Source organism: Chlorocebus sabaeus, chromosome 2, assembly GCF_047675955.1.
Source record: "Chlorocebus sabaeus isolate Y175 chromosome 2, mChlSab1.0.hap1, whole genome shotgun sequence".
NCBI classification, from domain to species: Eukaryota; Metazoa; Chordata; class Mammalia; order Primates; family Cercopithecidae; genus Chlorocebus; species Chlorocebus sabaeus.
Window position 1 is genome coordinate 94,983,482 of NC_132905.1, and position 22,063 is coordinate 95,005,544.

At 42.2% G+C, this 22,063-nt stretch overlaps 1 long non-coding RNA gene across 1 annotated transcript; it reads left to right on the forward strand.

Moving 5' to 3' along the window:
- Window positions 1-2,979: 2,979 nt before the first annotated feature.
- Window positions 2,980-7,020, forward strand: LOC140709981 (uncharacterized). Its single transcript, XR_012090879.1, has 3 exons — window positions 2,980-3,776; window positions 3,875-3,957; window positions 4,583-7,020. It is a non-coding gene; the product is annotated as an uncharacterized lncRNA (long non-coding RNA).
- The last annotated feature ends 15,043 nt before the right edge of the window (window positions 7,021-22,063 follow it).

Below are 22,063 nucleotides of genomic sequence, written 5' to 3' on the forward strand. Positions count from 1 at the left end.
AGTTATAATGATCAAAAGTTGTATTCACTGTACACAATGTTTGTGGTCTATGAGCATTACCTAGTGTTGGAAAAACAGTCCATTACATGTTATGCCTCAGCTTGCTTCTGAATTCAGAGGCCCTGAGCAGTTAAGCTGGTATTATTTCCATTACGAGGTGGCACAGCAAACACTGTGTGCTTCTGGGTTCAGAATTACTTTGCCCTTCAGAGTTACCCAAGGGAAATCTTGAGAAAAATACCTTCTAAATGGGTAATTTTAACAGTGCTGTGTTATAAATATATCCTTGGCTCCAAGTCAGGCACTCGGAAGCTTTTAGCAGCTACTGGGTCTGAGATGCTTTCTCTGCTGTTTGAAGCTTACTGTCTCCGTGTTATGGACAACAGCCTGCAGCCCCAGGGATGCCAAGGTCCTGGCAAACTTTGGGAATGAACATTTAGTGGAGGAGGCTTACACCCAACCCTATTAGGAGCTGCTTGCCCACTTATAGGGCAACGGCACAAACAGGTCTGGATTTTAATCCAGGCTCTGGACTAAGATATAACTTCTTCGCCTGTGTTTTGGATCTGTAACGTGGGCATAGTCATAATTGTGTCTTGTATGTGTGTGTGTGTGTGTGAGACAGGGTCTCACTGTCACCCAGGTTGGAGTGCAACCTCTGCTTCCCAGGCTCAGCCTCCTGAGTAGCTGGGACTACAGGCATGTGCCACCAATGCCCCGTTAATTTTTGTGTTTTTTGTAGAGACGGGATTTCGTCATGTTGCCCAGGCTGGTCTTGAACTCCTGAGCTCAAAGCAATCTGCCTGCCTCAGTCTCCCAACGTGCTGGGATTACAGGCGTGAGCCACCACATCTGGCCATAATTGTGTCTTAATGATCATGAAATTTAACCCTGATGCATGTAATATAAGTGCCCAATCAATACACACTTGTCATTTGGGTTGCTCACTGCTGCCAGCTTCATGGTTTTATAAAAGTTCTTTTATGGTGCTCCTGAGAGGGCGTGGGCTGGGAAAGGTAGAAGAGGTGACGGTGTGAAGCTGCTCCTTGGGGACTTCTGGGTCCACCCACGAGTGGATGCCCTGCAGAAACTGAGAAGGGGATGGGTGAGAGGACAAGTGGCCTCACAGAATCCAGGGTCCCTGTAGCACCCTAAACACCAAATGGACAATGAAGGCCCAAGCGGGAGATGCTGGCTGGCACCCTGACTGCGTGCTTCTGGCGTGCCCATTAGGAGAGAGGAGAGCAGAGGATCCTGCAAAGACACCTTTTTATCCCTGGGGGAACCATGCATTCACTGAGAAATGAGAGTTGTTCTTCCAGAATTCTGTCCTTCTGACAGGTAACATAACTGTCATGTGAGTGACAGATTTCATTTTTGCAGATGTAACACCACATAGGAGCTACATGATGTTATAGTGCAGATACCTATCATGTGCATATCGGGAGTTTGTGAAGCATATACACTGGGCATGGCTGAAATCCAGAGTTCAGTGAAAGAAAATAAAAAGAAAATAAAAAGTTAATGGAAAATGTATAATGTGAATATTGACCCAACAGACCTCTAAAAATATAAGCTCCATTTCTTACCAAGAATTCTCTTTGCTCTTTGGAGATGGCATGGCAACGACATCTCATGCTCACATGAGCGGCCCCACTGTTCTGTGAGCTTTGGTGTTGTAATTCCTTACTGCTTGCACCACCGCTATGAAGAGGCCCTTTACTGTCCACATTCTGTATAAAAGGAAACAGATCCCGAGAGGTCAGGGTCACCCAGCAAGCAAGTACGGAGAAAAGATTCTGCCGTCTGGCCTCTGGATGGGAGCTCTTCACCTCCACACTACAGGCCACCATGTGGTCTGGCATTGGCCTGGGTGCCAGGCAGCGCCCTGTGCAATCTCTGGCCCTGCCATAGCCAGTTATGTAAAGTCTTAGAGACTCAGTTTGCTCATCTGTCACATGTGGAAAGAGGTAGCATTCATCTCCTAGGATTGCTGTGAGAGTCAAAACTGAAATATTCAGCAGAGCTGGCCCTTAGTAAATGGCTAACAAGTGGTACTTCTTCTTACAAGAAGTGAGAGCCTGAGTTGTATGTTCAAAACTGTCATCACTCTTGCTCTTCGTGAGTGCAGCCAGGACAAACACAGCCAGGGCATCAGTGGTGCATGTGGAGCCTATTAGAAATAAACAAGAGGCATAAGTCTGGTAACAGAGGCACACCTCTTTCTGCCTGAGCAAGGCAGGTCTTCATGGTTCTCATCAACCCAAGGCTCTGGCTCCCCACCTTTCAAAGCTGTCACCCAAGTTTACGAAGCTCTTTTTATTTTCACCTATGCCATCAATGAATCATCCCCAGCTTTTCTCAAGAAATCCGCCATTGGGTGCGACGTTGTTATGAGACTCTCAAGTAGACACACAAATGGGGCCACCAAGCTGAGTGGCAGGCTTGGGATGATTAAAACCACTGTCTCCCTGAGTGTTTCAAAAAGAGCAAATTGTAAAAACTCACCACCTTCCTCACACCAAGCCTGGAAATTACATCAAGAGCTGATCAGGGGATGGATTCTCAGGACCTACAGGAAAATTTTGAAAATCTCAAGGAAAAAGCTCATCATTCTGGGCTAAAAACATAGAAAATAGCCCCATTAAAGTTTTTTTTGAGAGCATGACAAGGAATTAATGAGTCAACCAAGGGTGTCTTGCAGATGTGTTCAAAACACAAGCCAGTACCAGGAAATACTAGGTGGGAGCCATGTAGCCTGAGACTCTTCAGATCACATAAGAGAAGTGCTAGCTTATTGCCAGTTGATCTCTGATGACAGCCAAGCCCTGCATGATAAGTCACAGATATCCCCATGAGAGACGCAAAAGCTTTTTAAAAAAATCTTTAATTTAAAAAATGTAATCCATATATCCCTTATTATAAGAAAAATAAGGTTTTTAAAAAAAAAAAAAAAAAAAATGAGTGTCCTAAGTTTTTCATGAGTTCCAAGGGTTTTGTTTGGTTGGTTGGTTTTTGTTTCTGTTTTTTCATAAGAACCAGTAAGACCAGGGTGTGATTAGAACTGGCAGGTGTGCAGCTCTTCTAAGACATAGCTTCTGCTGGAAAGCCGGTACCGCTCCGGATGGCAGAGCCAGGAACACGAAGAAAGTGGACAGTGTGATGAAGGCATCTCCCAAATCCCTAAAGACACAGCACAAAAGTCTGCCCCATAATTATTTCTGCCTGCTTCCAGGGTATGGGAAAATCATGTCTCAATATCTGGAAGACAGCTGGCCTAAACGCTAGTTTATAAATAAATACATATATTTAAAATTATATGTATGTGCGCACACATATGTGCATGTATGTGAATGGATGGATGGATGGATGGATGGATGGATGGATGGATGGATGGATTCATGGATAGATGGTTAGATATAAACCATAAAGCTGGCATTTTTAGAAGCTGGGAATACAAGAGCCAGGTATGCTGGATCTAAAGGCAAAAACCACGAGAGCAAACTTAGATTTAATCAAAGCCAAGGTTCACAGAGGATCTGGTGAAGAATGGTCCCAGAAACCTGAGAAGCACCCTTATACAGCTGACTCAAAACAGGGGTGTGGCCCCAGAGCTACAGAGAACACCGGAGAAGCCAGATTCTGGGGTCTCAAACTCAAATGCCTGCAGGGTCGGGGCAGACTCTGAACTGGAAGGGAGATGCTTCACAGCTCTGGGATGGCCATTGCTCCATCCAAAGGACAGATCTTCCCATCTTTAAAGAAAAGAAAGGAAGGTAGCTTTTACAATCTATCCGTTTTTAAATGTTGGCTGAATTTGTAAAAGGGAAGGGGACACACAAAACTCTTATGCAATTCATACCCATTTCCACAGCAGGTATTAACTGCGCTCCTCATGGTGTCACTGGAACCCGGCAGGCACCTGAAGCTGACCGCAGAGCCCCTGGTCTGGTGGAGGTAAAGAAAGTCGTTGCTTCCATAACATGTGGGTGCTGGCCAGGCGTGCAGGGCGGGGACCCCGGCAGGGATGAAGAAAGGCAGGCCTCCCCAAGGACATGCGGGGGCCAGCGGGGCAGGGCTGGGAGAACTGAGGCCACCCCGTGGCCACTGAGGAGGATCTGGGGGCTTGGGAACTGAGGGAGCCTCTGAGCTGAGATGGGATCCTTTCTTTCCCACCCCAAATCACGCCTCCCTAAACTTCTTAGACACAGGCAGTCCTGCTTCCGGGGAGATCCCCAGGTCCTTTTGTTCACATGCTGGACCCATCTGTCTCTCTTTTCACTTGTCATTTTTGTAAGACATCAGAGCTTTATTTGTCCTTTTCATTCAAACACATTTTCCAAAACTATCACTTATTTTTAAATTTTGTTCCTGGCTTCTTTCTGCAATGAATGTTCATATAGACTGTGATGTGCGTTTCTATCACCCCATAACTTTTCAGTTTTCTTTGTTAACAATGTCTCCTCACCCTTAAAATTGCTTTTACAATTTTTAGTGATTTTTTAAGCATATGTCCTTAATCCAACTGAAATTTATTTTTGGATTCGGTCTGACATAGTGGTCCAACGTTATATTTTTCCAGATGGACAACCGGGAAGTTGTGCCAGCATCACTTTTCAGACAAGCCAACTTTTCTAAATAAAATGTCGATTCTACTTTTATCATGAATTTAATTTTCTTATGTATTAGAACCTATTTCTGGATCCTCTATTCTATTAATTAATTTATATGTTCCTATACTAAAACAATATTGGTTTGATTACTTTCAGTGTGTAGTGTAAATTTTCTTCACTAATGTTCGCATTGTTTTCCAGGAAATTTTCAGGCTTCCTCCCTCCCCCTGCAATATGATCATTTAATTCTACTCCAAAAGAAATCCTGTTGGGATTGCAATTTTGACACACGTGATCTTTTTACGACATCATGCGTTCCCGCCCAAGAACACACTTGCTCATTCCATCTACTCAAGGCTCATTCACCAGAGTCCTGACAGTGCTGAGGCCTGCACCTGCAGAGCCCCGGAGCCCTCCACCCCCGGGAGGGAACCGAATCCCAGTGGGGAGCGAGGAGAGCCGGTGCAGCCCTTCCTTTCACAACCCCTGCAGCTTGCCTGGCCTGAGAGGGGGTCATCGGATGCACTGCGCTAATTGCTCACCAGGTCCAGGCGCCAGATCCCGTGGATGACTGCGAAGAGAGGCACGGAGCACCTCCGAAGCCCAGGAGCATCCCAGTCCACCAGCTCACCATGACCACCACCCTCACGCTCACACACACTCACAGCCTCATACAGTCAGTTACACACTCTCACACACACATTCTCACTCACATGCCCTCACACAAACACACACAGCCTCACACACATATGCTCACACGTTTACTCACATACATACACTCACACACATACTTTCATACACACTGACCCAATACACTCACACACCTACACACATTCACTCACACTCACACAATACCCTCAAACACATACTCTCACACGCTCACACACATACCCTTTTACACACACACACTTGCAGACACAATACACTCACAAACTCACACACACCCACACACATATTCACTCACACACATCCTTACACAGACCTACACTCTCACACACACACACCACACTTGCAGACCCAATACACTCACACATGCCCACACACAAATTCACTCACACACACCTTCACACTCTTACACACTCACAAATACACACTCTCAAGCACTCACACTCTCACACATATGCTCACACACACTCTCATATACATACCCACACACATTCACACTCACACACATACCCAACACAAACACACACTCACAAATACACATTCACATCCCCCACCCCCACTCAAACACAAATATACACACTCACACACACTACACACACATTCTCCCACTCCCACTCAAACACAAATATAAACATACACAAGTGCACACTTACACACACCTGCACACTCTCACACACCCACTACACACACACACATTCCCCGCTCACACTCAAGCATAAATACACACAGATACACACTCACACACACTCCCATACACTCATATGCTTGTACACACAGACACACAGTCCCCACATTCACACAAAGACATTCACACATACCACATACACAATCACACCCCCACACACACTCAGGCACATGCACACATACACATTCACATAGCCCCACACTCACGCACATAAACTCACACACTCGCACTCACACACATACACACACACTGACTGAATCTTGGAATTCAAAACTCGGACACCAGTCCCTTTTCCTTAAAGCCATTATCCCTAGAGAAATGAAAGGTTCTCAGGATGAATAGCATTTCCCAGCACATTGTAAATTCCCTCAATGTGAGTGACTTCATCAGGCCCCATTGTGAGAGGAGCTTGCTAGAGAGATAGAAAGGGTCATGGGAAGTGGAGGCAGGACCTGGAGTCCCCGTGGGAAGTTCTGAAAGCAGATGTCTAGGCAAAAAGAAATGAGGAGATGAAGGTCTGTGGCATCGAGAAAAAATCGAGTCAATCTCCTGATTTGGTGGCCTCCACCCTGTCCGCTGGATGCTTGCCCACATTTACTGTAATCGTTCTTTCATAACAGAAGGCAACGTGCTTTTCCTTAAAAGGCCAGATAAGTAGATATTTTAGGCTCTCAGGGCCAAGAGGGAATATGGAGGACTGTGCATAGTTACATATACAACCATTTCAAATTTCACCAAAGGCAAAAACCATTCTCAGCTTGCGAGCTGCAAGAAAACAGGCAGCTGGCCAAACTTGGCCCATGGCCTGTAGTTTGATGATGCTTGCTCTAGAACCTCCCCCAGATATTGTTTATGGAATTCCAGAAACCAGTGCTGCCGTCCCACTAAAATGTTGATAAGCATCTGTGCACATAAAAACTTGATTTCTGTAAACAGTTCCATACACACTACACATCGGCATTATACATTGAAAAAGACAGCCTGAACCTGATCATATTGACCCAGAATGGCCAAGTCATATAGTCCAGTAAAATTACTAGACTTAAAAAATATATTTGGACATCGACACAAACAAGCAAGTGCTTTATAGCTTTATAAGGGGAAATACAGTATTAGCATCAGGCTTTTTGACAGCAATGGTTTAGCCATAAGAAAATGGAGTAGCATTTAAAATATGAAAGAAAATATGAGCCTAAGGTTTAGAGCCAACAAACTGACTTCCATACATAAATGGCACAGAAAAACTGTTACCAGCATGTGTGAGCCCTTCCTGAGGAACTTGCTAAGGAATTAACTTCAGAAAAACAAAATGTCTAGTGAGGCACCAATAAAGGTACTGGTTGCAAGCTTTAAATAGTTACTTGAATAACTAAGTCTAATAATGTGGATTAAAAGGGAGAGAGCATGGTATGTATTGCTCTGTGCTATGGCAAAATAGATACAATGTTACCGAAAATGGGACCAAAATGGGTACAACATCCGCAAAACAATTTAATGTTTTCATTAATGATACTGGCAGTGATAGCATTTGTATTGTTATTCTGAGACTTTTATAAGGTGGAATGAACAAACAAGCAATTATGGGATATTTTATCATTTCCGTGTCATTGAGAACCAAGGTTCTTAATCCGAAGAAAGAAGATTTAAATGTAGCCTGGGAGAAGCTTGGTAAACACCCTCGAGTTTAAGTTCTATTTTGAATCCAATGGGTCAGCATGCACACAGAACATTTTGCACAGGGGCAGAACTCCCTGCATTGTGCTTCACCTTTACTGCACTTCTCAGACACTGCCCTTTCACAAACGGAAGGTTTGTGGAAACTATAAACTATACTGTCTAGGGATTCATACAAGAGGATAAAACTGTAAAGCAATACAAGAAAATTTTTACTATAAAATTCAGGGGAGGCCAGAAGTGGTGGCTCATTCCTATAATCCCAGCATTTGGGATGTCAACACAGAGAGATTACTGGAGGCCGGGAGTTTGAGACCAGCCTGGGCAACATAGCAAGACCCCATCTCTACAAAAAAATTAAAATTAAAAAATCAACTGGGAGTGGTGGTATGTGCCTATAGTACCAGCTACTCAGGAGGCTGAAGCAGGAGGATCACTTGAGCCAAAGAGGTCAAGGCTGCAGTGATCTATGATCATGCTACTGCACTCCAGCCTGGGCAAAAGAATGTGACTTTGTCTTTAAAATAAATAAATAAGAAGGAAAGCCAGAGGAGTGTTACTTCAGGGAGATTTGGTATGATTGGATGGAGAAACTCCATGAAGGCTAGGAAAGCACCGTTTTTGACCTGGGTGTTGGTTTTAAGTGCACTCACATTATAAGTAAGTGATCTAGGCATGCGTTTCGTGCTGTTTTGGTAGAGCTCCTATATTTTACAATAAAAGTTCGTAACAGGAAAAAATTAAAACAAACCCAGTAAATTTCAAAGTTACCTTCCCCTTCAAAGAGGAAATTTGTTTTTATGTACAAATTAGGGCTAAGACTTCAGAAAACAAAAGAGGATAAAAAGTCAGGATGTGGCTTTGGAGGAAGAATGCAAAGCAAAAATAATTAGCACAATTTATATCAAGCCATGTAAAGATAATTTCTTACTGAACCAATGTCATGATATTGAGGGTTAAGATACATATATAGTTAATGTGAGGTGCTTACAGTCAAAGTAGTTAATTAACTTAAGCAAAAAGAATAGTGTGAGATTTGAAGTTTCTAACTACGTAGAGTGATACATTTCAAATATCAGACTCAACCATATTTTAAAAGTCAGAGTAGTCTGGGCATGGTGGCTCACATCTGTAATCCCAGCACTTCGGGAGGCCAAGACAGGTGGATTGCATGAGGCCAGAAGTTCAAGACCAGCCTGGCCAACATGAATAACCCCACCTCTACTAGAAACACAAAAATTATCCAGGTGTGGTGGTGTGCACCTGTAGTCCTAGCTACTGGGGAGGCTGAAGCACGAGAATCCTTGAACCCAGGGGGTGGAGGTTGCAGTGAGCCAAGATCGTGCCACTGCATTCCAGCCTGGGTAACAAAGTAAGACTTTGTCATAAAATAAAATAGAATAAAATAAAACAAAAGTAAGACGATATATTCCAGAAATTTGGACCTTCTACTATAGTTGCTGACAGACTGGCAAATCCTATGCTTTGCAAATTGGCTTACAAGTTGGCTTCATAGTGATTAGTCCAACAGGATCATTGAATTAGGCCTGCCTATTCTTAGGCATGGCTGAAACTCATTTGATTTTCAACACTGTCCGTCTTAGCAATCAATATTTTGTCTTATACATTTTATTTGAAATATTTATATGAAAAGGAATATGTAATAACTTTTTATACTGAAGGTTCATACTCACAGTTAAATACATTTCTAGTTAGTTGAGCAGGTGTTCTACTCATAGCTAAGGCTGAAAGGTTTGCTTGAGCCATACGCCCTTTGAGAGAAGCAGGCCAGTAGGACCAAAGTGTGCTTGAGCTACCGGCAATCCAATTTACCCTATTGTCTCCTTGGATTAAGCGTTGGCTCTGCTAGCCCAGGCACACAGTTGAATTGAATTAACAAGGTTATTCAAAGCCTGGAATCACTATGATAGAGGAATGTTGTTTATCGGGTAACCTTATTCCTTATTTTAAATTAGATTTTTTTTTGTTTGTTTTTCCAAGGTAAATTAAAATGCTTTATTAAAATAAATAAAACATTCTTAAGAGCCTCTCAGATTGCAAACACAGCACACATACAAGAGACCTGTATTTCCTGGCTTTCTGTCCAAGGGCCAAACCGACACTTTGGGACATGGATTTCTAGGGCCCCTACTACAAAGAACAGTCTTGTTGCCTCTGAGAGTCCAGATTAGCTTCACCCAGTAGGATCTGAAGGTGGAGGCAAGGACTCAGAAATAGAAGAGGAAAGTGTGGAAACAAGCCAGGTGGAATTAGATCATATAGTGGAGAGGAAAATAGTAGGGCAACTTTAAATAAACCCTTTGTAAACTCTGGGGAGAAAATGTGCAATGAAGGTGCACTTGCAGGGGTTAGCTTTTTATATTTTTTAGGTCTGACCATGAATAAAGCTTCTGAAGAGCAGAAGTGGAGCAAGAAAACTCAAGGTGAAGGCCCTCAGAAGCAGGAAGAATCTCAGTGGTCACCCAGTCCAGCCTGGCCCCAGCCCACAACTCATGCAGCAGACGTTAATTCTTTGCATAGCCCCTCAGGCAAGCTGTCAGCCAGTTGCTGAGGAAGGAATACAGGGACCTAGGAGACTAAAAGACAAACAGCTCCCGATCAGGCATGGGAAAAATTGATAAATGAAGTCAGTCTTCATGGTTCCCAAGTTCCCTCCTTTCTGCCCTGTCTCCTCTGCAGAACAACTGCTACAATTTTTCACTGGCCCAGTACTCACTTATAGCCTGGCTGGGGGACTTTGTAATTAATTAGAGTTTCATAATGTGATGTGCTGCCTTGTGTGATAACAAGCTTCCTGTCATGGAAAGCAACCAAGCCAAAGCTGCATGACCATGAACCAGGAACACTTCAGAAATGTGTGGAATGGGAAAGCAGAACTGAGGCCCTCCACTCACAAATAGTAGGAGGCTCTTATAGCACCAGTTGCAGACGTTGATATCAATTCAGCAAATCTTTATTGATCTTTTACAACAAGCCAGGCACTGTGCTGCCATCACCAGGAAACTGCAAGCTCAATAAGCACCAAGACCTTGCATTCTTTATTCAGCATTCTAGACTGAACCTGTTGTCTGGAACAAAGCAAGTATTCAATATTTGTGAAGTGAGTGAATGAATGAATCATTGGTACAATGCTGAATAATTGTTAACAAGGTGATATAATCAATTTTCTTACCCTTTAGTACCTAAGATTTACTAAATGTAAAGTGGGATTAATAATACTAACCTTTTAAGGTTATTACAAGAATTAAATTTTAAAATATAGATGCCTGCATTTGTCCATGAAAGAGCAATTGATAAAGTACTTGCATTCTTGCCATTAAAAATAACTAGAAAAACTGGAAAAATGTATGAAATAAATGTTTTCAGACATTGGACAATACCTACTACAGGACTATGATCCCTGATTAAAGGTGGAAACAAACAAAGTGAACACTTAAGGCTTTCTGCCTGAAGACAATTTCCAGACCACCCACTAGAGAGAGAAAATGCAAACAGATCCCAGCAGCCTGCTCAACTGTAGGAAAAAAATATATATATAGTTCAGGAAACTGGAGGTAGCTAGAACTTGTACAGCAGAATTCCAGAGGGAAGGAGGCTACACACACACACACACACACACACACACACACACACACAAGAGCTACAACAATCTGCATCAGGAGCCCTTGAATATGAATCTACGCATGTCTAGGGTGAAATTCCATGAGACTAGGAGAAAGGACAGCTGCAGTAAAGGAAAATTATTTGTGGTAATAATAAGCTGAAAAATTCCCAGAGCTCACATATGACTGGGAAGTTTTCAAGTTCCCACCAAGCAGCAATTATTCATTAAGTACATGGGACATTCACTAGAGACACAGCAAGGGATATGCCTTAGTAGAAGGAATAAACTAGGCCTAGAAGAAAAGGTTACCCTTGACCTGAGTCCATAATTAAAAAAAAAAGAAAACTTGAAAGGATCAAGCAGGTCTACAAATAACTTAACTGCCTGCTAGAAAAAAGTCCAACACCCTTTAAGGAATGAGACAAAATCCAGTACTCAATAGCATAAAATACAATGTCTAACTCCAGTAAGAAAAAAAATTATTAGATATGTAAACAAGTGGGGAAATGTGACCAAGAACCAAAATAAAGAAACTATCAATGACAGCAATGACAGAAATGATGTTATTAGCTGAAAAAGACATAAAGCAGCTATTACTAATATTACAAATGTGTTCAAAGAGTTAAAGAAAGACATAAATGCTATGAGTGAGATGAAAGATATTGTCAAAATGAACTGGTAGAGATAAAAAATACAGCATTGAAAATTAAAAATTCACTGAATGAATGGAAGTAACAAGAGATTAGACACTGCAGTAAACTTGAAAATATAGAAATAGAACTTATCTAAGATAAAATGTACAGATAAAAGATGGCTGAAAAAAAATGAAAGAAATCTCAGTGAGCTGTGTGATCCTATCAGTCACTCTAATATACAGATAATTGGAGTCCTAGAAGCATAAAACAGAGTAAAAAAAAAAAAGAAAGAAAAAATAATGACTACAATTTTTTTACAGAATTCAAAGAAAACAAAAAAACTCAAAGATCTAAGATCTAAAAACCCAAATTAGGCTGGGCATGGTGGTTCACACTTGTAATCCCAGCACTTTGGGAGGCTGAAGTGGGAGGATCACTTGAGCCCAGGAGTTTGAGACCAGCCTGGACAATATAGCAAGATCCCAACTCCCCCCCAAAAAAAAAAAAAATAGCTGAGCACAGTGGCACATATCTGCAGTCCTAGCTACTTGGGATGCTGAGGCAGGAGGAGTGCCCAGGAGGTAAAGGATGCAATGAGCCGTGGTCACCCCCACTGCACTCCAGCTTGGGTGACAGAGTGAGACAATCTCTAACAATTTTTTAAAACCCACATTAGGATAAACATGAAAAAAAGCCACACCAAGGTATATCATAAGCGAATTGCTAAAATCTGACAATAATGAGAAAATCTGAAAAGCAGCCAAAGAAACAAAGAGTATATTATTAAGAAACAAAGGTAAGAAAAAGCACCTGATGTATTGACGGAAACTACACGAGCCAGAGGACAATGAATCATCATCATCAAAGTGCAAATAAAAACAAAAGTGACATCTCAGAAATTATACTCAGCACAGACATTTTCCAATAGTAAGGAAAAATAAAAGTGTTTCAGTACAAAAAAAAAGGAAAAACAAAACAAGACATTTCACCTCTAGCAGACCACAAAAGAAGACATATTAAAGAAAATTTTTCAGGTAGAATAAAAACAGGACCACATGGAAATCTCTACACAAAGAAATGAACAGCACCAGAAATTATCAATATGTGGGTGAATGTAAAATAGATTTGTCTTATATTTTAATTTCTTTAAAAAATAACTGTTTAAAACAAAAGCAGTGGCAACGTATTCTAGAGTTTATCACACTTAGAAGTAAAATATATAAGAACAATAGCACAAACGATGAGAGAGATAAAATGTATATGTTGCTATGAGTTTCTCAAATTATGGCATAATATTATTTAAAAATAGACTGGGATGAGTTGAAGATGAGTATTTCAAATGCTAGAGCAAACAAGAAAATATTTTAAAAGCAAAACTAAAAAATATCTAAGAAGCCAGGAGAATGGCTAAAGCGAAAAAGACAGACAATAACAAATATTGGCAAGAATGTGGAATATTTGCAGGTCTCATACATTGCTGGCAAGAAAATAACATTATTCTAACGCTTTTGAAAAAAGTTTAGCAGTTTCTTACAAAGTTAAACATACACTTAACATACGACCCCCAATTCCACTCCTAATAATTTACCCAAAAGGAATAAAAAGATATGCCTCCATAAAGCCTCATGCATAGATGTTCATGGCACCTTTATTCATAATAGCCAGGCACTGAAACAAACCAAATGTACAAAAATGGAGAACGGATAAACCAATAATGACACATACACACAGTGGAAATATAACTCAGCTTAAAAGCAAAGAAAGATGCAAAGAAGGAAGGAAGGAAGGAAGGAAGGAAGGAAGGAAGGAAGGAAGGAAGGAAGGAAGGAAGGGAGGGAGGGAGGGAGGGAGGGAGGGAGGGAGGGATGAGAAGGGAGGGCAAGGGAAAGGAAGGGAAGGGAAGGAAGGAAGGAAGGGGAGGGGAGGGGAGAGGAAGGAAAGGAAGGGAAGGAAGGAAAGGAAGGAAGAGAGAGAGAGAAAGAAAAGAAAGAAGAAAGAAAAGACAGAAAAGGAAAGGAAGGAAGGAAGGAAGGAGAAGGGAGGGGAAGGGAAGGGAAAGGGAGGGAAAGGGAAGGAAAGGAAAGGAAGGGAAGGAAGGAAAGGAAGGAAGGAAGGAAGAGAGAGAGAGAAAGAGAAGAAAGAAGAAAGAAAAGTAAGAAAAGAAGGAAAGGAAGGAAGGAAGGAAGAAGAAAGGGTATGAACTGTTGATACAAGCAACAGCTTAAATGAATCTTATAAACACTTGCTAAGCAAAAGTATCAGGCTCGAAGAACACATATTGGGTGATTCCATACTTACAAAGTTCCAACAAAGACAAAAGTAATGCATGATGGCAAAAGATACAGACCTCTGCCCAGACCTGGAGCTACGAAACCTAGGGACAACAAGAACTTAAGTCCTCCCTGAGTGAAGACAGCCGGAATGAGCGCCTCCTGCACATTTGTTGCAAACTGACTGGTAGCTGAGATCAGTCTCACCTGTCCTCCCGGAGAGGACTGGTGAATCTCCACCTCTCAGGCCTGCTGAGCCCTGGTGCTGATAGCTCTGGGTAGGATACTCAAAATGAAATGTTTTCTCTCTCCCTCAGTATCTTTTTTTTTAAGAAATGGGGTCCTACTCTGACACCCCGGCTGGAATGCAGTGGCACTGCAGCCTTAATCTTCTGGGCTCAAGCAATTCTCTGCCTCTGCCTCTGCCTCCCAAGTAGCAAGGATGACAGGCATGCACCACCATGCTCCACTCTCAGTGTCTTTTAAAGAGATGAATTGTGTTCACTGAGAGTTGCTTGAAATTGTGTTATGCACATGAAAGAGTTTTCTCTTGCCTAGATGGGCTCGTTCAGGGAGCCTTTGATTTCAGTTATTAAGTACAGAGGGGCTTCAAGAGACACCCCCCCACAAAGACAGACACACTTACCCTTCCCGCTGGAGGGAACTTGTGAAGGGCCAGACTTGGCACTCAGGGTTTCCAATTAAGCCCTAATTGCATGCCTAAGCCAGCTACTTCCAAAGGTAATCAAACCTCTCTGACTGTTTTGTTGAAAGTGACTTAAGCGGAAAGGAAACAGCAGACAAGAGCACAAAGTCAGCAGGTGCATCTCTCAGCTTTGACCAGTTCACTGAACTTCCAGAGAAGACTTCCTAATATCAGAGAAGGAATTCTGGGGGGCGGGGACAGAAAAACAAGCATTGCTTGGCTCACATCAAGACAAACACAGTTTCCTTTGCAGCAGGAGAGACAGCTGCTGATGCAAATATCACACGGACTGTAATTTGGGAAAACTTGCCTGTTTGAAGAGGCTGTTGTGAGAGTGTTGATAATGTTTATAAAGATCTAGATGCCTTAATTCCTGGAGGGCCATTGCTAGTATTGGGGATGGAAATGATTTACTTTTTAATTACAGAATTGATTGTCATTATTCTCTTAAAAAATATACAAGGTTTTTGTTACTCTTTTCTTCAAGGTGACCATAGGTCATTCAATTCATGGCAAGGTGACCATAGGTTATTCAATTTACTCAGTAGCTCAGCCACTAATAGCCCAGAATAGGCAACGTATCTGCCAGGTTTCCCAGCCCTACCGGGATCAGGCCACAGGAAACAAGTCCTGATCCTCAATGTGGTGAGCAAAATCACACCTCCCTAAAGATGCCCACATTCTCATCCCTGGAACCTGTGAATATGTTACCACGTTAGGCAAAAGGGAATCTGCCAATGTCATTAAGGATCTTGAGATGGGGAAATTATCTTGGCTCACGTGAGTTGGACCAATATAATCACAATGACCATTGTAAGAGGGAGGCAGGAGAGTCAGAGACACAGAGAGGAGATGTGACAATGAAGCAGAGGTCAGAGTCACAGAGAGAGAGAGACTGGAGGATGCCACCCTACTGGCTTTAAAGATGGAGGAAGAGGCCGAAGCCAAGGAATGCAGATGGCTTCTAGAAGCTGGAAAAGTCAGAAAAACAGATTCTCCCCTGGAGACATCAGAAGGAACGCAGTTCTGCTGACGCACTGTGATTTTAGGACTACTGACTTCCGAAACCAAGACAGTAACTAAAACTAAAACTAAGACAGTAAATGCATGTGTGTGTGTGTATATATACTGACTTCCGAAACCAAGACAGTAACTAAAACTAAAACTAAGACAGTAAATGCATGTGTGTGTGTGTGTATATATACTGACTTCCGAAACCAAGACAGTAACTAAAACTAAAACTAAGACAGTAAATGCATGTGTGTGTGTGTATATATACTGACTTCCGAAACCAAGACAGTAACTAAAACTAAAACTAAGACAGTAAATGCATGTGTGTGTGTGTGTATATATACTGACTTCCGAAACCAAGACAGTAACTAAAACTAAAACTAAGACTAAGACAGTAAATGCATGTGTGTGTGTGTGTATATATACTGACTTCCGAAATCAAGACAGTAACTAAAACTAAAACTAAGACAGTAAATGCATGTGTGTGTGTGTGTATATACTGACTTCCGAAACCAAGACAGTAACTAAAACTAAAACTAAGACAGTAAATGCATGTGTGTGTGTGTGTGTATATATACTGACTTCCGAAACCAAGACAGTAACTAAAACTCAAACTAAGACTAAGACAGTAAATGCATGTGTGTGTGTGTATATATACTGACTTCCGAAACCAAGACAGTAACTAAAACTAAAACTAAGACTAAGACAGTAAATGCATGTGTGTGTGTGTGTATATATACTGACTTCCGAAACCAAGACAGTAACTAAAACTAAAACTAAGACTAAGACAGTAAATGCATGTGTGTGTGTGTATATATATTGACTTCCGAAACCAAGACAGTAACTAAAACTAAGACTAAGACAGTAAATGCATGTGTGTGTGTGTGTATATATATATAGACAGAGAGAGAGAGAGAGATGGAGTCTCACTGTGTCTCCCAGGCTGGAGTGCAATGGCACGATCTAGGCTCACTGCAGCCTCCACCTCTCGGGTTCAAGCGATTCTCCTGCCTCAGGCTCCCTAGTAGCTAGGATTATAGGCATGCACCACCACACCTGGCTAATTTTTGTATTTTTAGTAGAGACAGGGTCTCATCATGTTGGCCAGGCTGGTCTCGAACTCCTGAGCTCAAATGATCTGCCCTCCTAGACCTCCCAAAGTGCTAGGATTACAGGTGTGAGCCACCGAGCCCAGCCATAATTAGTACTTTTTAAGCCACTGGGTTTGTGGAGATTTGTCACAACAGCAATAGGAAGCTGACACACTTGAGGACACAAAGGAAAGGTACAAGGGCCCTGCCCACCCTCAGTGGCATCAGTGGCCTCCTTCATGTGGGCTGACAGTCACTGACATTTAGAAATAAAAGCAATGGCCTTTCCTCACCCACCAGCAAAGTTGGTTACCTCTTCTCAGCCTTTCAGTAGCTCATTCCAAACAATATATTTTTGAAATAGGAATTCCATTTGTCAGGCCCATGCTCCATTTTTGGCAAAGGTATAAAAAAATAGAAAGTAAATTTGAGGATAACATTTAAGCTTCTAACAGACCATGTTCTGGAAGTCACACATTTAGTCTAATGGGGGGAAACACGTGGCCCTATCTTCCAAATATCAATGCAAATCAGAAGTGGACCTTGAAGAGTGAACAAACTGTTACCACAAGGCTGTGAATTTTCTCTAACTGGAGGCTGCTAAAGCAAGAGGAGATGTTTTCCCCCCAGGAACCAAGTTCTAGAACATACTCTCTTAAGGTAAGACTTGAGGGAGTGACCAAGATGGCTAGAAATAGGAAAAATCCACCTGCTCCGACTCAAAATGTGAGTAGACATGAGTTACAGAGACACATAGTGTTTCTCCCATATCATCTGATGGGTCAATATGCCCCTGGACATAGATGGTGCAAGAACGTCTTATAAGAGAAGAGTGTCTACAAAAGAACTCCTCACATGTAAGCAGACCGTGAAGGAGCTCAATTGGTATATGCTATTTCTATCCCCAGCCTCCCTCCTGTCTGGTGTTTCACAATTGGGTTGAAGGAAGTTAGCAGGCAGCCCGCTCACCATCACCAGCTTCTCTTCTGCACAATGGCAGACATCACCAGTTGATCACAGTGCCCCACTGGCCCAACCTGACCCCAGTCCCATAATTCTCCACGCACTCACCAGTAATTGAGACTAGACCTGGATTCTCCAGGTAACCTCTGTGCCAGCCCTGAGGGGAAGTATCCTATCTGTGGAGATCGCTTGGTCCAACAGAAAAATTGTCAAAGAAAATATTTGCCCTTCAAGGCTTTCACACAGTGGTACTTCCAGTTCAGCACCATCAATCCGTAAAGAGGTTGCAAAGTAGCAGGGCAGAGGCAGCTAAGGAGGCGTGGACAGGCTTGCTCCATGGGCTGTGTCCAGGTCCAGGTGCCAAGTGGGGATTCCTGAGTAGCCCAAGCAGGGCAGGATTTAGAAAGGAAAAGGAGAGAGAACAGAAGAGTGTCAGGACGGCGTGGAAGACAAGCTTCACAACCTCACGGTTTCGCCCATTTCCGGCCTCCCTTCTAATGCAGAAAGTGCCAGGAGTCTGTCCTCCCCCTTCTCCACGTGAATCCTCCTCTTCCCCACATGAACCTCACATGACCCCCGGTCCCCAGGGCTTGCCATCACTTCTGTTGCTATGGAAACCTCTGGCCTCATCCAGCAATAGCATCACGGTTTTAGTGAGTGAAGCCGTGTAACTGCTGCCCATCGGTTATAAAGGCTCAACAGCAGCCTGGGGATTACAGGATCTGCTGAGGTCATGATTTTTCATTAAGGCTTGTTTGCTCCGTTACTAGGGAGAAATGGCATGCAGATCCCGGCGGAGGGGCACAGAGTTCATTTAATAGCACCTCATTTAGAGGAAAGCCCAATTGCTGAGCTTCTGGAGTGTGAATAGCACAATACAGCCTGGTAGGCACCTCCCTCTGGCCCCACCTCCAGGTCCCAGAGAACAACAGGCTGCCTGAGAACTGACAGATCTGGAGATAGAGAAAAGGGTGAATAAAATGCTTCTCTAAGAAAGCTCACTCTTCCTCACCACAGGCACGCACATTCACACTAGACTGCTGTTTTTCCCTCCTTTCTCATCTGGATATTTGATGTCAAAGGCGAATTTGGGGGCTGGATCATTCATTACATTTCTGTAATATTATCTAAATCATTTCTCACATTGGAAAACTAAATATGGGTAAATAATAGCACAGTAGGGAATGGATTAAAAATAATAATGAATGTCAAATGATTGCAGATATTGACAATGTGTAGAACAACGTGCACACGAAAAGGTGAACAAGCAGCTTATTTGTTATATGTTATTATATATAATATTTTATATATATGTAATATATTATATATATATAAAAATTTTGAGAATTATACATCTAAGTTTGCCTAAGGATGAGGGAGGGTAATGAGTGTGATTATTTTGTCTTTATTTTTTAGTTTTTTCTGTTAAAAGGATGAATTGCTTTTGTAAAAAGAAAAAAATTAAGTTCTTTAATGTTCAAAAGTTTTGCTAAATCTAATAAGCCTGTTTACAATAATTAGCCTCTTATTATTGTGTAATAATAGGCAGAAGAAAAGTGACTAAACATGTTATTGGGTACTGCTAGAAGAGAGAAAAATGTGTCCATAGCAAACTTAGAAGAGCGTGTGGGCCTTAACACAGTTCTTTAGATTCCAGTTGAGTAATTGCCATCACTGTCACCCACCATCATGATCATATCATCATATCACCATCACCATCATTACCATCATCAGCACCATCAGCACCGTCATCCTCATCACCATCACTGTCACCATCATCATCTCATCACCATCACCATTATCATTAGCACCATCACCATCAGCACCATCACCATCAGCACCATCATCATCACCATCATCCTCATCACCATCACCATCACCATTATCCTCATCACCATCACCATCATCAGTGCAATCACCATCATCATTAGCAGCAGCAGCAGCGCCATCACCATCAGCACCATCATCACCATCATCCTCATCACCATCACCATCACCATTATCCTCATCACCATCACCATCATCAGTGCAATCACCATCATCATTAGCAGCAGCAGCAGCGCCATCACCATCAGCACCATCATCACCATCATCCTCATCACCATCACCATCACCATTATCCTCATCACCATCACAGTGCAATCACCATCATCATTAGCAGCAGCAGCAGCGCCATCACCATCAGCACCATCATCACCATCATCATCCTGACCATCACCATCATCGTCACCATCACCATTATCATCATCACCATCAAAACCATCACCATCACCATCACCATTTGTTTGTGTCATTTATGATTTCTTTCAACAGTGTTTTGCAGTTTTCCCTGTTTCACCTCCTTGGTTAGGTATATTCTTAAGTATTTTATTTTTTTGCAGCTATTGTAAAAGGGAGTGAGTTCTTGATTTGATTCTCAGTTTGATTTGTGTACATTAATTTTGTATATTGAAACTTTGCTGAATTTATTTATCAGTTCTAGGAGCTTTTTGGAGGAGTCTTTAGGGTTTTCTGTATATATAATCACCTCATCAGCAAACAGTGACAGTTTGACTTCCTCATTACTGATTTGGATGCCCTTTATTTCTTTCTCTTATCTGGTTGCTCTGGCTAGGACTTCCAGTACTATGCTGAATAAAAGTGGTGAAAGTGGACATCCTTGTCTTGTTCCAGTTCTCAGGATAAATGCTTTCAACTTTTCCCCATTCAGTAGTATGTTGGCTGTGGGTTTGTCATAGATGGTTTTTATTACATTAAGTTATATCCCTTCTATGCCAGTTTTGCTGAGGGTTTTAATCATAAAGGAATGCTGGATTATCAAATGCTTTTTCTGTGTCTATTTAGATGATCATGTGATTTTTGTTTTTAATTCTGAGCTCGTACACTATTTACAGTAAGGTAATCATATCTCTCCTTGGGCACAGCCCTGGATACTCTCAGTCTTGGTGAATTGTCAGGATGCCCACCAGAGCCCAAGAGCAATAGAACACAATGCTGAAGAACCAAGCAGGTTGCTGGCAAAAGATGCAACCTTAAAGCTTGCATGAAAGAGAACACTCGGAAACAGCTATCTTCAGATTTAGCCATTGTGTCAATGGCAAGAATGCTGCAGGAAAAAAAAAAAAAAAGAGATGGAGAGAGAAGGTTTCAGAACATGAGAAAAATGTCTAGGAGGTATACACAGAACTATTAAGAATATTTGCTTTGTGCATGGCATTTGAATGTACTGCTGAAGTGTTCTACATTTTACATTGAACATGCATATTTTCAAAATTAATCAAAAAATACATTTTAAATGCATGTTGGAAGCTGATGTGCTAATAGTACCCGCTGCCTTCCCATCTAATAGAGGTCACACCCAAGCCCCCTCCCTTCTTTATCTCCTGTCCTTCATACACCCCTTGGTCTCTTCCACATGTGCATGTGGACATCACACACTGAGGCCAGAAAGGGAGAAGAAAGAGCACCCTGCTCCAGGTTCTGAGACCCCTCCTGCCTATTTGTGGAGTGAGCAGTAGATGGACCCAGTTCTACCTTTGGCTCTTAGAGGAAGGGGTGATCTCTGCATCCATGAGGAGAAGACCACCTTTTCTCTGAAGGTCAGTGGAAGCATCTTCTAACTCTCAATGGTCTCTGGCCCTTCATGCTTCCCATGGCTAGGAGCGTGCCATGTAGTGGGAAGCTGACGAATCTGAGCCAAATATGCACCACGTAGTCTGGATAGATGTGTTGGGAGATGTCTACTTTTACTTCATGTGGAAAACAGAAATTATGGGCGTGATATTTTATGCTATTTGCTTACGTAATTGTTTAGCTTAGCAAAAGCCAGTCTCAAATACCAAGAGAAAACATTTTAAAATGCATACAAACAAAATATGGAGGCAATAAAACCAATAACCTCCACCACACTCCATTACCTCACTAAGGGAATACAGTTGCATTCATCAGTCAATACACTGGGATAATCACCTCCTTTGGGTGCCATGTTGAATGCGACATTTCTCGAAGAGAAGACTTAGCCAACATGGCTAATTATGCATTGCCCCAGTGACGCTCTGGATGCTAAAGCCAAATGTAGGGGTTAGGTGCCTGCTTCAGTCTACAGCCTCCTTTCTGCATGTGGT